This window comes from Labrus mixtus, chromosome 20 (assembly GCF_963584025.1).
Source record: "Labrus mixtus chromosome 20, fLabMix1.1, whole genome shotgun sequence".
Classification (NCBI taxonomy): domain Eukaryota; kingdom Metazoa; phylum Chordata; class Actinopteri; order Labriformes; family Labridae; genus Labrus; species Labrus mixtus.
In genome coordinates, this window is record NC_083631.1 from 16377341 (window position 1) to 16395824 (window position 18484).

Sequence of the window (18484 nt, forward strand, 5' to 3'; positions counted from 1 at the left end):
TTGTGATGTGTTTCCTGTTAGAACAGACTGGAATCAGGACTGTATTTAAAAGAAAATCATGAACATTAATTATTATATTTGGGGTAATGATTAAAAAAAAAACACACACACACACAGTCCTGTTATTCTACAACCAGGACAGACTGCATTCTTCAGCCCTGTTTACTGTGTTTGTTGGGAGGGAACATTTTGAAACTTTTTCAAATTAGATTTGGTAGAGAGCACAAATGGCCGAGAAACGAGTGAATCTTAATGCAGATCCAGGATTCGTGTTTTTTTTATTTTTTTTATGACAGTTCAATTTGTTCCTCATGAGTGAACAGAAATAATTTGCACAAAGAAGCACACACATCGCAAAGTTGCTTATCACTGTTTGAAACATATCCACATCTACACAGAGACTCGTTGACATACGAAAGTGCTTCATTAATGTCATATCAGTATTTGGAATCGAGAGCTTGTGTTTAACTTTCAAATAAAGATACATATATATTATCAAAATGAGCAATGACATCTTACCCTGTAGGTCCTATTTCTCTTGGTTCTCCTCTAAATGCTTGTATTTAATTGCATTGAAATGGATTACAAGAAGATATGTTTATCAATTTCACATTAACATTAACTCATCCCGAACTTTAAAGGGCTATTCTGACATTTCTGTGCATTTTTTGTAGAGATGGGAGCGTGGACAGAGTTGTACATCAGGAAGTGAGAGATTGGGGAATGACATGTGGGAAAGAAGCCACAGGTCGGATTCAAACCCGGGCTGAATCCTAATGCCTTGAAGCTTTAAATATTACACAGAACACAGGGAGTTACTTTTCTGCCAGGTTTCAGTATAGTTCAATGTCCTTAAACATCACATATCCCTTATTTAGTAAATGCATGCTTGATGTCCTATAATGACTTGTTAGCACTTGAGCTAATCTGTCATTTTGTACTCCTCAATGTACAGAAGGTCAATTGAGCTTATGATTGTACGATAAACTATTAATTAGAGAGAAACTCCTCCTCGTTTCCTCCCTGTTTACTTATTAAGCTCCTTAATGTGATACAATGACAGGACGTGCCGCCTCCAACGCTGCTGAACGCTCACATTCTGTGTCTATTTTCTGCCACCACAAACTGTTTAGTTTGGTTATTGGCGCAATATCACAATAAGAGCTTTTTATTTTTAGAAAACAGCCTGATGAGGTTTCTTAAAGTGGAGCATTCGGCGTTCCACATTTTCATTTTTTTTTTTTTTTATCACAACTCATCCTCGACAAATAGGATATTCTGCAGCCCCCGTTGCTCTGTATCCATCTCCCACCTCGCCCTCCCACTCAAACTGTCCAAAGATGCCGCGTTGCTCTCATTAGGATGCAGGATGCAGAGAGAAGGCCTGATCTATTCAGAGAGTCTCCTACAAGAGCGCCGACCTCCTCCCTCCTCTCAGGGCTGCAGATTAAAAGTCACTGTGTTCATCACCCTGCTAAAGCACCCCCATTAACACACATTACATTACCTACCACACACGTCCAAATCCTGCACTGGGGGCTTCACACCACTCATCAGTACATGCTGGGATGAAAGTCTTTTTGAACATCTTCACATTCATGACACCAGCGCTCGACTTCAAATGAAATCCAGTTATTTCTGTCCCTTCTGTGGTCGGGACTTCGATTTGGCGAACAATTAATCCTTATGTAAGGTTGTTAAGTGAGCTGATACACCCAATTCCTGCAGACTGAGGGGGAGGGGGGGAGAGGGGGAGGGGGGGAAGGGGAAAAGGCCAGCAGCAAATCAAAATGTCTCTCAGCCATTTACAGGGCAAAGCAAACTGCACAATTTTCCAGGGTTGCTCTGAAACTGTTTCCCAGATTTTCTGGGGTGAGCGTTTGTTGCTCCCAGCTGTTTTGGAGGGGACGACTTGGTTCAGCGTTTCTGTGTCCCTACACTGCCCTCGCTTTGATTTGTATTTTTTGCTCAGGAAAAAAAAAATGTGTGTGTGTTTGTGTGTGCGTGTGTGTACGTGTGTGTACGTGTGTGTGCGTGTGTGTGTGTGTGTGTGCGTGTGTGTGTGTGTAAGATTTTATTCGGGAGGTCAAACTGTGGCGTGCCAACTCTGACTCCATGAGATTGTTTGTGTGTGTGTTCAGTGACATTTCCCTGATGGGGTCAGTCCGTGCTGGGTTCACTGTGTGTCGCTTATGATAAAAAAGTTACTGTAACATGAGAGCACAAGCTGCAGGACTTTGTGTTTAAGCGTCACATGTTTGTTCAAGCGACTTACTCTCACCTCCTCCCAGGTCACAGTCAGGTGGGAACAAAGGGTTTCATTTAAGAAACTCTCGCTTCTGATTTTAAACACTATTTTTGACAATATATATACAAATTTTCTCACAGTTGCACCTTTGCTTATCTGATTTAAAAAATGCATGTTTGATAGAAAACAATGTGTCAAATGTGGATATGCTTTTCTATTGTTTTTATTTATTGATTCTAGTGGAAGCAGCTGAATGTTTGGCAGCACTTTGAGTCCAAGACAGACTTCCCCAAGGGGACAATAACATGTATATTATTGTCACATTCTACTGCACAGAATATATGTAATACCTTCTTCAGGTAATACAAATGTAGGCACAAAAATATGAAGCATCTAAAATCCTAAAAGCTCTACATCACGTGTAAAGGAATACTTCTGGATAATAATGAAAAGAGTATGAGCAGGCTGGGTTTTACATCACTATAATGAAATCAAATTGGCTGATTTCAGTGTGATGAAATGCATGAGGAATGTCTGCAGAGCAAAGAATATGGGGCAGTTACAGCAATTACAAATCCTCCCACGCAGACGTTGAATAAACAAATATTTAACTTGAACACATTGTTTGTGCTGGGCCGGATTTCATATTCAGCTAGATTTTAGACTGCAGTTACATGTGAGACCCTTAAAGGAGCATTCACCAGAAAGAATGAGAGGAGCAATAAGTAACTCTGACACATAGTGTTTAAAATGGGTACCGCAGTCTAAATTTGAGAAGGTGGTCTTCCCCCAGCCCCACCGGTCAGTATGTCCTCCTTCTAAGTTTCCTTTCTTGTGTGGCAGGGTTTGTTCTTGGTTGGACCAGAGAAGTAAAGCATCACCACATGGCCGTTTTGGACAACCCTTCCAAGTGTTTCAGCGATAGGAGTGGGCAGGGGAACTGATTCAGATATAACTGACTTAAAACACCTCTGCATTTTTCTTATGAACTTCATGACCGGAACCATGTTAAAATAGCATAAAAAGATTGGAGATGCTTGAGAAAAATTGAGAGGTGTTTTAAGTCAGTTATATCTGAATCAGTTCCCCTGCCCACTCCTATCGCTGAAACACTTGGAAGGGTTGTCCAAAACGGCCATGTGGTGATGCCTTACTTCTCTGGTCCAACCAAGAACAAACCCTGCCACACAAGAAAGGAAACTTAGAAGGAGGACATACTGACTGCTGTGATTTAATTCAGTAGACGTATTGGTCCTTTAAATCCCAGCCGTCTGCATGTTTGTTTATTAACTTGCACTTTTCTATTTGCACTGGAGAGTTGTTTCTAGTTTGCGCTACTAAAGAGGTGCACATCCCCACAGTGAGCACCCTTGTTATTCCGTAAAACATCTATATAACAGTATCAAAGAGGCTGGTGTGTTGCAGATTCACATAGCAGGACACAGCAACATGGAGCCTCTAATTGGATTCTCTCGTTTTCAACAACATTGTGCAACAGAAGCACTTTGGTACTAACAGGTGGAGCTTATACAGTTAATGGTAAGCCAGGTTTCCCGCAGAGCAAAAACACCTTTCAGAAATGACAAGTGGTGTTATTTAAAGTGATACATCACAGCTCAAGGTCAAGGTCAAGGTGGGCGTCATGAATGGAGCGCTATTGTCATACTCAATCTTTTTAAACAAGAAATGTTGAGATCAGCACAAGTGAAAATAAAGAGGTTTGAACATTGATAAAAGGTGGGAGTGAATCATTGTGTTGTACATTTTATACAAATACTATCAACCTCATTGCAGCTGACAGAGAGTTGAAAATGTGTGTAGACTGAATCAGTGCTACACACTACACATCCATACATAGATTTGGTGAACGAGGAGGACGCACTACAGTCATCCGGGTTTAAATTGAGTCACAACACTCCAGCCAATCCCTGACGACTAAATGAAAAATATCAGGGTTCAAGCCGGTCACTTCCTCTCACTCTAATCTTGCCAGCGTGGTTGCAAACAGAATTGAACATCCAGTGTTTTTAACATCTCAACATGTTCTTCCCCCGCAGTCAGCGGTGAGTGATGACTGTTTTTTTTTTTGTTTTGTTTTTTTTAAAGATTTATTTTTGGGCTTTTTCTGCCTTTAATGGAGAGATAGTACAGTGGATATATTCAGAAATCAGAGAGAGAGAGAGAGTGGCTTAATGACATGCAGGAAAGGAGCCACAGGTGGGATTCGAACCTGGGCCGCCCGCCTGGAGGAGCAAAGCCCCCATACATGGAGCGCGCGCACCAACCACCGTGCCACCAGCGCCCCAGTGATGACTGTTTTAATAGTATATTAGAATGTTATATTTTTACCATACTGTTAATAAACTGCTCCTAATGGCATAGCCTTTAGAAATACCTGCTGTTGTTTCTACGTAAAGCTAATCAGTTAGCTTGACCTGCTAATGCTGCTTATGACAGCTTCAAGGTGCAGCAAATCCGAATGGAGATTATTGATATTGAAGGCAGCTAGTGTTGATAAAGATCTGGACCAAAGTTGACGAGCTAGCCATGAATTTCCAAACCTGGGATGAAATCTGAACAGACCCCAGCCTTCCAGAGTGTGGTGGGGGAAAAACAGCAGAATAAGCTCCCCCTTCTTCTTTCTGCCTCATGTGGTCAAACATGTACCATATCATTTGAATGTAATTGTGTGGCGTTATTTGCGGCGTTCAGACATCTTAGGTTCTATGCTATCCTCCGAGAATCTCTGGCCCATAAACATGACACATTTTGTTCTTCAGGAATAATCAAAGCTGGAATGAGAATACAATAAAACAACGAGAGGCATTGCAGTGAATCAGAGTCTCGGTGTTGTGACGGTATCATATTGCTGTGCACAGTGAAATATTGCCAAAAAGAGTTGTGCAACATCAGCAGCCGTTTACAGTTTTACACAGTGGAGGAGCTCAGAGTTTAATGAGGATTTCCAGGAGGACTAAAAAAAAAAAAAAAAACAATCAAACAATGTGATGCAACAGGTGTTAAATGAAGCAAAGGTGGATATGCTTTGAATCTGTCTGTGCAGCTCCACATCTGTCTGTGCACCAACATGAGACCTTACAGTTTTGCGTACAAATGCGTGTTTTTCTACAAACAAACAAATGAAAAATCGAACAAGTAGCGTGTGCATGCACTCCTGATAAGCAATGCTCTCTTGGCCTCCATCCATTCAGGCCCCTGCACCTGCCTTCTCTATGAGTGACACACTGACTAATACACAGACAGATAAACACTCACACTGACAAACACGATAAGGCTTTGCCCAAGAAACAACTGACACGGACTGACTGATGGACGTCTCCATGGAGACCAGTCACCAAGACTGACACAATGTCTCTTGCAGCTGAGTGCCGTGCCAACTAAACCAGAGGGGTGAGGAAGAGAAGAGAGAAGAAAAGAAAATAGGAGCGATAGAGAGAGTGGAAACACGCTGTGAAGCAACAGTACGCTCACAAAGCCACGCTGAAGTGTTCAGGTGTAACACGGATTCGGCACAGATCCTGTCTCACGGTCCATGTGATTGTCTCTCCTGCCCCTTAGATCTGCCCTTCTCACACATGCATCTCACCCCATCACTCGCACCTCTCCATCACTTTGTCTCCTTAACACCCCTCTCCTCTAACTACCCCCTCCCTGTGACTGCTCCTCTCATACTAGCCCGCCTTTTTTCTCTCCTCTCCTACACCTAAAGCATGTTATTCCACACCTCACCTCCGCTGCGATTTCTCCACCCTTCTTCTCTCTGCGGGTTCTTCTCTCCACCCATCTCTCGCTCTCTCTCTCTCTCTCTCTCTCTCTCCGTCTCTCCCTCTCTCCCACGCTGTGCGAAATGGAAGCTCTCACAGAGACCTGTGGTTGCCATAGTAACCTGCCATAGTAACCACTCACCATCTTGCGTGTCTCCGTCATGGCGGCATGGGGGGCTCTGGGCGTCTGCAGCCCTGTTCTGAAGCTCTCGAAGCGGGTCGTCGGTTCAGTAAACTCTGCAGAGCGATGGAGAGGCACCTGAATCTAATCTTTTTTTTTTTTTTAAACTCCCAGATGACAACGCTTCTAAAGGAGGCAGTGACTGACAGCTGACATAACAACTGATAACCGTAGGTCGGATTGATTTATTATAAGACTCAGGTCACCACAGGTACACAAATGAGAGTCTTAAAATGCTTTAAATAGGCTTTTATGGCTTCCCAACGTTCTCTATCTTAACAAAAAAACAAGTTAGACTCCCTTTGGTACGGCCAATATTTCCCTAGATCCTTTTCAATCAACAGATTGTATTTCAATTGCGCACAGAAGGAAATCTGAGCCTCAAAACATGATCCTCGCAGAACCCGATCCAAAGATACCTCGAGAGGGGGGAAAAAGTGCAAGAGGGGCAAAATATATAAATAAATGAGAACAACTGAGTCAACAGTCTATAGATATCGCAGAGAGTCGGGGGAGTGGGAAGGCAAACAGGGAAGGCGTGTACAGGTTCACGTGACGGCACTGAGAGTAATCGTCCTAACCGTAAAAAAAAAAAAACCCAATACGTGATTCATCACAGCCATGGCGCGTAGCTTCACTAACTACCTCCTCTGTGACTGCAGCGGCCTCAAGGGACCGCTGCTACCAAGTGTCAGAGCCCCCCCCCCCCCCCCCCCTACCACCTCACTGTGACATCGGCGCTGTCCCTTACCCGTCGCTACCTCCCCCCCCTCCCCCATCCTAAAAAATTCTAACAACCTCCACAACCAGATATGGAAAGGACTTCTGATTGCGTGTCGTCTTGTGCGACAGCGCGCCCACACTTCTCTAGGAGTCTGAAGGACAAAAAACCTGTCTGTGTCATGCTTGAATCACGAGCAGCGGAATAACAACAAACTGTTAAGCATCACACCTCGGTCATCAGGGTTATAATATGTTTACTGCTTCTGTTTCCTTGCATCTGCATCATCAATATTTACACTGTCATCCTCAGCAGCAGCAGCATCAGTATGCCTCTACAGTTGTGCCTCCAGCTCGGGCAGCCAGTCAGCCAGGCAGACAGAGGAAAGGCCCCAGCCTGACTCTGCAATGCTGTATTGAGCTCGTATGCTGTCACTGACCCGAAACAAACTCCCCCAAGACTCAGTGCCTGGATGCAGCCAAGCCGGCAGCCACTGCAAAGCACCGTGGTCACTGGGGCCTAACCGCCTTCATTACCCAATCACATTTACTAATACTTAATCTAACCAGGAGAAGATAATATCGCCTCCTCTTTGCCAAACTCAATATGAGACACGCAGGGCTGACCGCTCTCTCTGGCCGGCTCATTTCAAACCGCACAAACTGAACTGTGCCCGGGCCTAAAGCGATGACTCGCTTCTTTCCACCACCGTCTTTACTAACACATGATCGGACACTTGGTCAAGCCTCGCCGGACAACTCTCCCAAGGCGCATTCATGGACTCATGAGGAGGGAGGCAGGAAAGGAATCGCCTCGGCCCATTTTTCAGGCAACCCTCTCCAATTTAGGTGATGGGGGGGGGGGGGTTTCAACATTTCTAATTATGCCAATTCAATGGATTATAGCGTTCATTTTGAATCATTAACCATTGCCATTCCTCCAACTATTATTCAATAATTAATGCCAGGACAGTCATCATGATCCCCAAAGGCCAACATCCAGGCATGGACAGGGGACTCAATCAAACCAATCAGGGCTAATTATATCCACCTCGCCATCACAGGCGGCTTCACATTCCCAGCATTTTCTGCTGTGGATGGGTCAGTGCTCATTCTCTCTCAGCCCTGCCTGGCTACTTGGAGTCAAATCGTCCAATATTAAGCACAACAAAAACAGAATCCCAAATCAACATACCCAAGTTCAGGCATGGCGAGAAGAACAGACTGTGTGTGATTTGACTCAAGCTTCTCAGATAAAGGGGGTGGGGGGGGGGGCTCTTCTTGCTGCATTGAGGCAGCTGGAGGTCGTTCCCACAATCTTCACCTCTCTTGGCTGATCAGTGACTCTCCCTTCACCCTTCAACCTGTGTACATCAGCAAGTCGCGCTGCAATCAATCAATGACAGCCTTGCCCTATGAGGAGATCAGCGACCAGCTTGCCCTGATTAGAGCGGTTTTTACTGTCACCTGGAATCTCCAACCCTCTCTTCTTCTCTCTCTCTGCCATGGACAGAAATAAGAGTATGCCCATAAACACGTAAACACACACACAGACACCACATTCAGGGCAACAGTTACTCTCTTTGCATTCTTTAGCAGCACAGTCCTTTGCACTTACAGGTACAGTATGGATGAGGGAAGGCTAACCAGACCGACCTCTTGTTTTTAGTTTTGGAGGATCTGCCCAGACTCTGCATCACCTCTGGGAATAATCTGCAATGGCTCCACAGTTTGAAGCAACGGGAGGGGAGGAGCTGAGCATTATCGCAAAGTCACACCTTCCCTCTAGGCCAGGTGTGCAGGTGTAATTTACCATGTCCCTGTTAACCTGCTTGCTTGTTTTCATCAAACTCATCAGCCATGCATAAGTGGTGTGCCTCAGAAATTAAAGAGCAGCCTGGCCTGATTCCTCAAATGACTGAAATCGCTCAGCCGGTGCTTAATTTGCAACACAGGAAGGAGGAAGCGCCCCGTTTTGCGGGACAAGTGCGCTGTGTGTTTAAGTAAACGGTTGACAATTAAGATTAGTAAAATGACCACGGGCTGGGACTGCTGCAAAAGTGTCTTTTTGTTCTTATGCGGTAGCTCAAATGTGGAGAAATAAAAACCTTATCAGGTCTGTTGATCGGGGAAAGGATGATGATGATTTCAGCTTGCTTTCATGGAACATCTTACATCCCCCACAGAGGGGTTGAACTTGAGACCAAGGTTATAGATTTGGATTTCTCATTCGTTTTCATTTTTATTTCATTTTGAGTTTTTGTTTTCAATTTTGAATTTAGTTTTTAATGCTTGTTTGTACAGTTTAGATTTAATTTTGTGAAAACGGTCAGTTTAGTTTAGTTTTAATAAGTTTTTATGGAACATGGGATACCTGTCAAGAGCGAGTGTCATAAACATCTTCAAAAACAAGGATGAACAACCAACGCCATCCACAAAAGATTTTTTTTTTTTAAACTGTGATAGCCTTTTGGGTGTGCCGATCAAAATGGAAGCAGACATGCCTGAAACAAACCGTAAAAGAAGTGTCCCTATGTGTGCTTGTTTCAAAGACGAAAACTAAGGACATTTCCTCTATCATTAGATGGTGTTTTAGTTTGTGAAGCCTCATTTTTATTTTAGTTTGAGTCAACAAAAAATGCTTTTCACTTTAGTTTTCTTTATTTCATTAAAGTTCAAAATGCTTTAGTCCAGCACAAGGGGAACAATCTGGATGTGGAGCCAGTCACAGCAGAATGCTTAAAGGTGAACCCCCCCCCCCCCACGAATAATTTCTAATCTGCATCACATGCATAAATCTGGTTAACCTCTTCAGGTGAATCCTGACATTGTTCAATATTAATAACATGTATATTAGGTCAGATGTGTCATGACTCATGCCCAAGTTGTGATGTAAATGCCGCCCTTCTTATTTGACTTTACAAATTCAGGACATGTGGTCCATGATTGTTTTCTAAAGCCGAATCCCCAAGAATCCACATCTCTCATCCATAAAACCCCATCGTAGACCACTTTCCTGAGTGGCCTCTTTCTGATGATGAATGGCTACCTTACAGTAGCCTGGACCACTTTTCGACTAGGTAACACTTTTGCTTTGGGAACGAGTAGATGGCAGCAGCAGAGTTCAAGATGAACAAATTTGGCTGACATTTTGGCCTCGCTTTTCCAGCATTGAGACGTCTTGATATTTTGAAGCTCTACCCTGAGCTGGTGGACCTTGCCTTTAAATGTGATATCATGTGACAAGCCTCTCATGAAGCCTGGTGCTGGTGTACACGGCTCATGATCGGCTGGTAGAGAAGCCTCACTCTTTGCACTTTCAACACAACACCCCACAATAGGATTGGATAAAACACATACTTTCATAGACAGCATAAAAACTTACAATCCCCTTGAAGTTTTATGTCTACATGCCCATTTTGGATGTAATGGAAAGAAAATGCTATGAAAAAGCGGATCATAAATGGTATGTGTCATGGTCAGTGCTTGACTGTTGATGGCTTATAAGTTTACAGGTACTGTAACAAGCACTAAACCGAATACAGGTGCATGAATAAAAATCACAGGACATAAAATCCGGGCAGCAAAACAGAAGTGCTTAATCCGCCTGTGGGGGTAACAAAATATTTAAACGACAGTAACCATCCACAGCAGTAGGCCTATTCCAGAAATTCCTTTAAATTATTTTTCCCTTTGTCCTGTCTGCAGGCCTTGTTTGAAACAGGAACACAATTCTGTGAATAGCATCTCATAAATAGTATGTGTAATGTTCATTGTTTAGCGGTTTAAAAGTTTTTAAAGGTGCTGTTTCCACCGTTAAATTCGAAAAACAGGTGTATGAAAAACAATCACAGGACATAAATTGAAGGCAACAAAACAGAAATCCTCAAAAAGCCGCCAGGCTAACAAAACTATTTAACGACACCGGCCATCTTAAACAAAAAATGCCTCCTTCATGATTCCCTATACTCTTCTAGTCACTCTAAAGCGTCTCCCTTCCTCACATGCAAATCTGCAAAAAAAAACTTGCTGTGTTGGCGGTTGCAATACCCCCACATCCCCTCTTGTTCAGACCCATTGGCTACACAACCCAACACTCCCTCCCTCCACCCCTCTCTTGTCTAATCCTGCCCCAGTGCCCCACTTCACCTTCCAACACCCCATTAATAACTTATTCTCTCTATCATAAAAACTCCGGAGCTCATCCAGCTGGTCCACAGCTCACACTCGCACACATTGCCAGCAATCTCCTCCCGCCAGTCCCAGCCCCATTCGGATTGCTCTGAAACACTGCACATTAGCATTTAAATCCTCTCATAACCGTATCATTGTGTTGCAGATAGAGGCAGTAGATCTTCATTCATCAGTCCTAATCTATCTGCTCCTTGTTCTCAGCCAGAGGGGCCCCCAGGCTCTGACTCAGAGCTTAACCCACCACGCATAAGCCGCAAGGTGGCTGCGCATTTTTCCTCCCAAATCTGGGGTCATCATCTGGGGGCCAAATGGGGGGTAAGTGAACCCCAACACACACGCATTGCTCTGTAAAATGGTCAGATTAGGGAGGTTTAATTGGGTATGTGTGAGTGAAAGCTGTGTGTTAGCCGGATCAGACAGTAAGCCATGTCAACAGCTTGTGCTACAGTGGATGCTCCTCTTATCGCCAAGGTTATGTTCATTTATATTGACAAACAAACAAGTTTTTTTTTATGTTCAACACAAAGGCTGAAACACTGTGGGAAAAGTTGGAATTCTAGATTTGCAGCAAATCAGTTCATGCAAATGCATATATTTCAAATCCCCCCTCACCACACACACACAAACAAGCACTCACACACAAACACTATACCACACATACACACACAGTCTTGTCATACATACATGTTATTCCTGGATATCAAAGTCAGGCAATCAGCGAGGGTTGGTTGGGGGGGCGATACCGGATTAGATTACACGCACGGGGACAGTTCACGCACAACATGTCAGGTCATGAATGCGGATTTCCATTCTAACGCATTAGTAGTTTGTTGCGCTTGAAGCACGGATGCACAAACTGTCGGGACGCGCGCGCCCGCTCAAGACACACGCGCGCACAGCAGGGCAAAACACCAAAAATGACTGAGTGAATGTCATCGATGGACTCACCTTTATCTCATGATGCTGCGTTCAAGTCCTCTCCTGCTCCGCACGCGCTGGTCGGATACTCCGAGAGCTCTCACCTTCCTCTCAAATAGGAGCGTATTCCACTGCAGAGCGGCCGCCGACGCTGTCTTCTTCCTCTCCTCCTCTCCCTCTCTCACACTCCCTCTCCTCTGTCTCCCTCACTGTTTCTCTCCCCTCTCTCCGTCTCTCTCTCTCTCTCTCTCACTCTCTCTCTCTCTCTCTCTCGCTCTCTCTCTCTCAGATTGATTCACCCCTTTCCAAGTGCTGCGCTGCCACCGCTGGTAATAAGAATTGTCTCAGAAATCTTCAGGTGGATGGAGCCCAGTGGATGATGGCGACGGGACGTTGGTCTGCTGCTGCTGCTGCTGCTGCTGCTGGGATATTAACTTTATTTATTGGCTTTTAATCTATTTTCTCATTTCTTGAATGCAAAATACAAAGAATGACGCTGTTGCATTCTGCAAACGCATCAGCATGCAAATTGCACACAAGAGCGAGCCAGTCAATAGCAAGGGCTAAATCCTATAGGTCAAAATTAGATGACATTATATAAAAATGAGACACACACACAAACAAACAATTTAAGAACAATTTTTTTGGTCATATATTCAGTCTTTCTTAATGCAGAAAATGTAATTTAATTTAACTCACATCCACACATGATTGTGTCCACATATGGACATATAATCTCTATAATATGATGATGGTGGTGTTTACAGCTTGTTACAGGGAACATTTGCTGCTTGGCCGGTTCCCTTGGCAACGCTCAAGCACACAGTGCTGATGGAGCCCCACCTGTACAGCGCCGACTGCCTCATTGGATGTGCCTGCCATTGTAGCTCCCATCATTACGTACAGTACATGCATGTTACATATACTGCATACAACACTGAGCGTGTACAGGTGTTAATGGATTGACATGCTCGGACGGAGGGGGAGGAGTCAAAGGAGGGATTGTTTGAGTTGTTGTGTTGAACAGGAACTGAAATTGTTCTTTAATGAATGTGAGAATTTCGGTTATTGATCACAAGTGAGAGCAGTTTAGCAGAGACTCTCCGGGGATAAAAGCCAGGGGTAGGCCGTGAGGGGAGGGGGGGTGGGGGGGGGGGGGCTTAATTAAAAGGGGAGCAAGTTGAGGCTGAAGGTCAGGTTAAGGTTAAAGGTCTGATCACGCTGGAGTTGTCAATCACCACCTCAGGGTATCAACATGTGTGAGGAGAGAGAGCGAGTGGGCGGTGGAGTGTCCGTCAGATAGCAGGAGAAAGGAGGAGGAGGGAGCAAGTGTGTGTGTGTGTGTGTTGTAAGGGGAGTGATTGGGGGGTGGTGGGTGGGGGTGGGTCAGACGGGTGATTAGTGCTGGATTGATAACGTTCTATATTGAGACTCAGAGGATCGCTCTTTTCTCACATCCCTTGCACCTCGACACCGGCTCTCCATCACGCACAGGCACGTGTTTGAGCACGCAGTCCTCACACACGTGTCTCCCTCGCAACGCTGCTCGCGCACACACACACACACACACACACACACACACACACACACGAGCATGATTTAGATGGCGAGTAAGGTAATGACTGACCCCGACATTTTTAGTCTGGATGATGCAGCAACAGGGTGGCCAACCTGTTCCTCTCTGCACAGCCCTTTTCACTTTATGTTCCCACTTACTTAACCCCCCCACCCACCCACCCCCAAACACACACAGCCCCCCCACACTCTGCAGTGAGGGTCCAGACTCACACCCCCTCTCCATCCCACCCCTCTGTAATTCAAACAACACTGTCTCCCGCTTGCTGCTTTTGCATTGCGTCGCTCCTTCCTCTCTCTCCCCCCTCCCCTCCCCTCCCCTGCTGCCTTCCTGCCTCCCTCCCTCCCTTCCTCTCTCTCTATTAAATTTCCAGTCACACAACAGTGCAGTGGATATCCCTCCCTCTCTCCAGCTCTCACACACTCCCTCTCTCCCTCTTCCTCACACACACACACACACACACCTCAGTAGTCTGTGGAGGTGTTGTCATCACCCTGGATCTCTCTCCCATCAGCTCGCTCTTGATATTGACGGTTCTCGCCCTCCTTTTACTTTGAACCTCACTCACTCTTCATACAAGGCTGCTTTCTTTTCACCTCCAGTTGTCTCATCCCTCCCCTCCCTCTTCTTTTTTTTTTTTTCCTCCTCCCCCTCTTTGCCTCATTATTTAAAAGAGCCACCTCACATTTCCTCCTCTTCCTCCCCAACCCGCTCTGTTTGTATCTCCGTGCTGCAGTGTCTGCTTAGGCGGTTATACTATTTGGAGTATAACCTCTCCTCCTCTCCTCTGTGCTCCCTGTGTGTGTGTATGTGTTTGTGTGGGTGTGCAGGGCTCGCTCCGTCGGGCCAGCCTTTAAGTGACTGATTGAGTGGACACCACAGGCCTATGAATGAATAAAGATGGGAGCCACTGTGAGGATTAATGCGCCTCATATAAAGACAGAAAGCTGGCCATCAAGTGTTTCTGCCTGTTGGTGTTGCTGTGTTGTGCAGTGTGTTTTGCTGTTACAGCATGTTGGTTTAAGAGACATGCAGGCCCCTCTGTTTGCCCCGGGTTATGTTCAGGTCCCAGGGTGAAACCTCTGCCGCGGCCACGCTGTGCCGCGCTGGAACGGCGTGGTTTCGGAGGAAGTGGGGCAGATAAGGCCTCGGCGTCGAGAACACGCTGCCTGCCTTTTTTCCTCCTGCTGCTCCTGCATCTCCCTCCTCCTTCTTCACACGCTATCGCAAGTCTGAACTCCTCTCCACAGCCTCTGAGGCCCTAACAGAGCCCTGATCCGTATCTGATGGCGAAACAGCACGGCACCGGCTGCAGAGATTCTAACCTGTGTGATATCAAATTGAACATTCGGGTTGTCGTGACAAGCAAGCGAGGGTTGAACGCTCCAACGCTTCTGCTTGTGTACACGCTAAAAAACAATGTGTTTTCACCCACAGAGAAAGAAGAAGCTCTTTTAACCACAAAGTTAACCAAGCTTGAATCTCCACCACTGTAGCCAATACTCCTCTCTTATCAGAAGCAGCCCTATCTGGCATCCATTAGGTCCAATGGAGCCATTGATCTCGACACAGCCGGGCCAAGTGGACCCCGACCAGCAGCCCCTGAAGACAAATCCAATTTGAGGTGTTATATGCTCCTCCGACCCGCGTCCTCCTTGTAATCTCTCCATGTGACGGTTTAACTCATCCACCACAATACCAGCACTTACTTCCTGCAAGGCCAGGCCTAATAATACGGCTCCCCTTCCCGCTCCTCCGTCACCTGCTCCATCCACATCTCCTATGGCAGGGCGTGAAAAAAAAAACCTTTTGCCCCAGGCCTATAAACCCCCATAATGCAGAGCAAAAACTCCTGTCATCAGGCTGTATAATCTTCATCTCTACCCAAGAGCCTCCCCTAACTGGCTCCTTAAACTGGTCCACTGCCTCCTCTGTCTTGGTGACGACACGGAGCAGGAGTGTTTAATTTAAGAATGGACCGCGGAGCAGTAAAGAGCCGTCACAGAGCTCAGACTCTGGTCATATGTAAGGATGTGTTCAAGGGTGTAATGGGTAAGGTTAAGTGCACTTAATGTGTTTAATCATATTTTTAATGCAAATGATATAAATCTATATGGGTCATGAAAAAGCCGGGTTCCTTTACTACTACATATAGTAAGTTGTTAAATGCTTCACAGGAGTTTTTTTTTTGTCATGGCTGCTTATTTTAAATATATTTCAAATTGAGATTTCCATCTTTATGTCCTAAACCTTTCTTTAAAGTCCCAACGAATTCACTACTGATTTTTGTAACAGAATGGGACGTAAAAAAAAAAAAAAAAAAAAGTGAACATGTTGCATCATGCGGAGCAGGTGCATGTGGAGCTTGTTGGCTGGTTGCAGCAGCAGAATGAGCGCTGCATAGCAGTTGGGGCTACAGAGTTTGAGGTTTGGAAATTAAAAAATGTTCATGGTGTTAGAATTACAATCTGTTGTGATTTCCTTTGACGTGTGGCTTTCATTGTGTGTCTCTCTGTCCTCATTTCTCCAGTCACAGCAGATGGTTGGTTACCAATGTGTCTGGTTCTGTTCGAGGATTCTGCCTGTTAAAACTTTTCTTGCCACTGTTGCCGAGTGCTCGCTGGTAACTAATGACCTGCTCTATTTAAATTGCTATTAGATCTCTTTAATTGCGATTTGGTCGCCGTACAAATAAACATTGATTGACAGATGACTTATTGGTTGGCCATAGATATTCCAATGGTAGAATAGAGATGAAGACTCGGCTCTTTGTGGTCGATGACAGTTTGAACTGTGACAAGTCAAATTCACACACTACTCAAAACTAAATGTTAAATAAATACCACTTTGTCCTGATGATTATTAAGGGATAAAATCATCTTAAACTTTGCCCATTTTACAGATAATTTGAGGGAAGTTTCATTTCGTGAAGTGCAGTGTATTTTTGTGAGTCTTCAAACATTCATGGAATGCTTGAATGCAATTGTTGGATTGTGGAATATATAAATGATATCTTTATTGCTGAGTGACTTCAACTGGAAAGTTTTTATGTACAGTATTTTTTTTATTTTTTTTTGCATCATTTAACCCAGAATTATGAAGATGTGAACTTTCTTCATTGCAGTCTTATAATTCCTCGGTACAGAAAAAGCTGCACTATTAACATTAAGATGAAGCTTTTCCTCTAATATTTAAAGGTTTGATGTTTCTGAGAGAATATATAATGTAAGCAAAGCCAACTACCCATAGGGCCGCTACGACTCTCTCTCTCTTTCTCTCTCTGGGTGCACAAGGCGAGATGGCTTTGATGACTCCTTCAGCAGCCCTGTATCCCCATATTCCCACGGCAACCGCCCACATGACAGCCCCAGGGGACATGATCTCCAAGTCCACAAAGCACATTTAGACGCCTGCCTCCACAAGTGAGGCTTTGAACATCAACCACTCTGGTTCGCTTTCTCCAGAAACCCAAGAACGAGAACCCCAAACCACACATTTGGGTTTACTAGTTCTGTCTGTCAGTCCTGATCCAACAAGAGAACCAAAATCACCCCCTCGGGTTCAGATCAGGCAGACTTCAGCCCCAGAAATCCAGCACCAGGTTTTGCAGTGTTGTTCAAGCTTGGATTCTTCTGTTCTTTTTTTGCTTTTTGAGCTCAAAGGCTTTGAGGAATACAGAACGAGATCTGGTTGTATTTGCAACAGCACTACCAACAGTAATTCCACTTGGTACATCAATGAGGGTAGAGCTGGGAAGTCTTCTAGTTTGCTCTTGGATGGGTGAGCAATGTCTTGAGAAATCAGTCAAAATGAAGAATGAATGGAATGAAGAACTCAGGTTTGGAATCAGAAATTCCCAACCAGGTTTGAAAACTCCAGGAGAAGACGGCGGACGCACTAGGGCCCAATATTCTGCCCCGGCCTCTTCGACTGTGGAGTGTAAGGAAACTATAATTATGAAGAAAAAAATGTAAAGTCACAGTTATGGGGCAACAGCTCCACATGAGCTTTCCTCTGGAAGACAGTCATTCATTCTTTTTCCTAGAAGGCCAACAAAAAAAAAACGTAGAAAAAAATAGAAATCGATGTCACCCAGTTATGTCTCCACGTTGCCCTTTAAGTGTCCAATTATGATCAAATAACAGCGAGCATGAAGCCTAACTGTCAGAGGCTGAGACTTGAGAAATAAAGAGCAGAGGACTTAATGTATGACGTAACTTGTAATGGTATACTGAGCTGAATTTTCAGTTGGAAAAGATTTCTGCTCCTTTTATGAAAATCTAATTTTCTTCTTTAATATTCAAATATATGCATCAAGGCCCTTCAAAATATGGTCAGATTAGGGGACCTTAATAGAGCTACAAGATAGATCTTAAATGTGTGAGTTACTGTGTGTGAACTATGTGGAGCTCATGTAAAACCTTGATAGCTTTGTAACAACATGTGTAAAGAAAAATGTAATAGACACATCTGGTAGAGCCAGACGTTTCAAGGAAAGGTATGACATTGGTGTAGCTTGTATATGACTTAACATAAAATCGTGCTTTTCTCTTGGCATGACTCATAAAAAAACATTGTGGTTGATGTTTGCCTATTGGACATGATGATTGAAGGTCAGCTTTGACATAATTTTATTTACCACTAAAGTTTATCACATGGACCTGTGAACATTTAATTGAAGAGATACTGAAAAACTTATGAGCTCAGACAGGCGCTAATAGCTCGATAGTGAGATAGAGACAGATAGATGGAGAGAGTGAGAGAGAGAGAGACAGAGAGGAGAGAGAGAATGATAAAGTGAAGCTAAGCCAGGCTCTGAGGGCCGGCCAGTGATTAAGGGATGGGAGGATTGAACAGCAGCC

At 44.5% G+C, this 18484-nt stretch overlaps 1 protein-coding gene across 1 annotated transcript in view; it reads right to left on the reverse strand.

Annotated features, from left to right (window-relative positions):
* The window catches only part of lrrc4ba (leucine rich repeat containing 4Ba), a 35322-nt gene extending 22901 nt beyond the window's left edge, over positions 1–12421 (reverse strand). Inside the window, exon 1 of the mRNA XM_061026693.1 lies at positions 12077–12421. The gene's annotated coding sequence lies outside the window, so the exon portion shown is untranslated. The remainder of the gene's footprint in view (positions 1–12076) is intronic.
* Positions 12422–18484: the final 6063 nt, after the last annotated feature.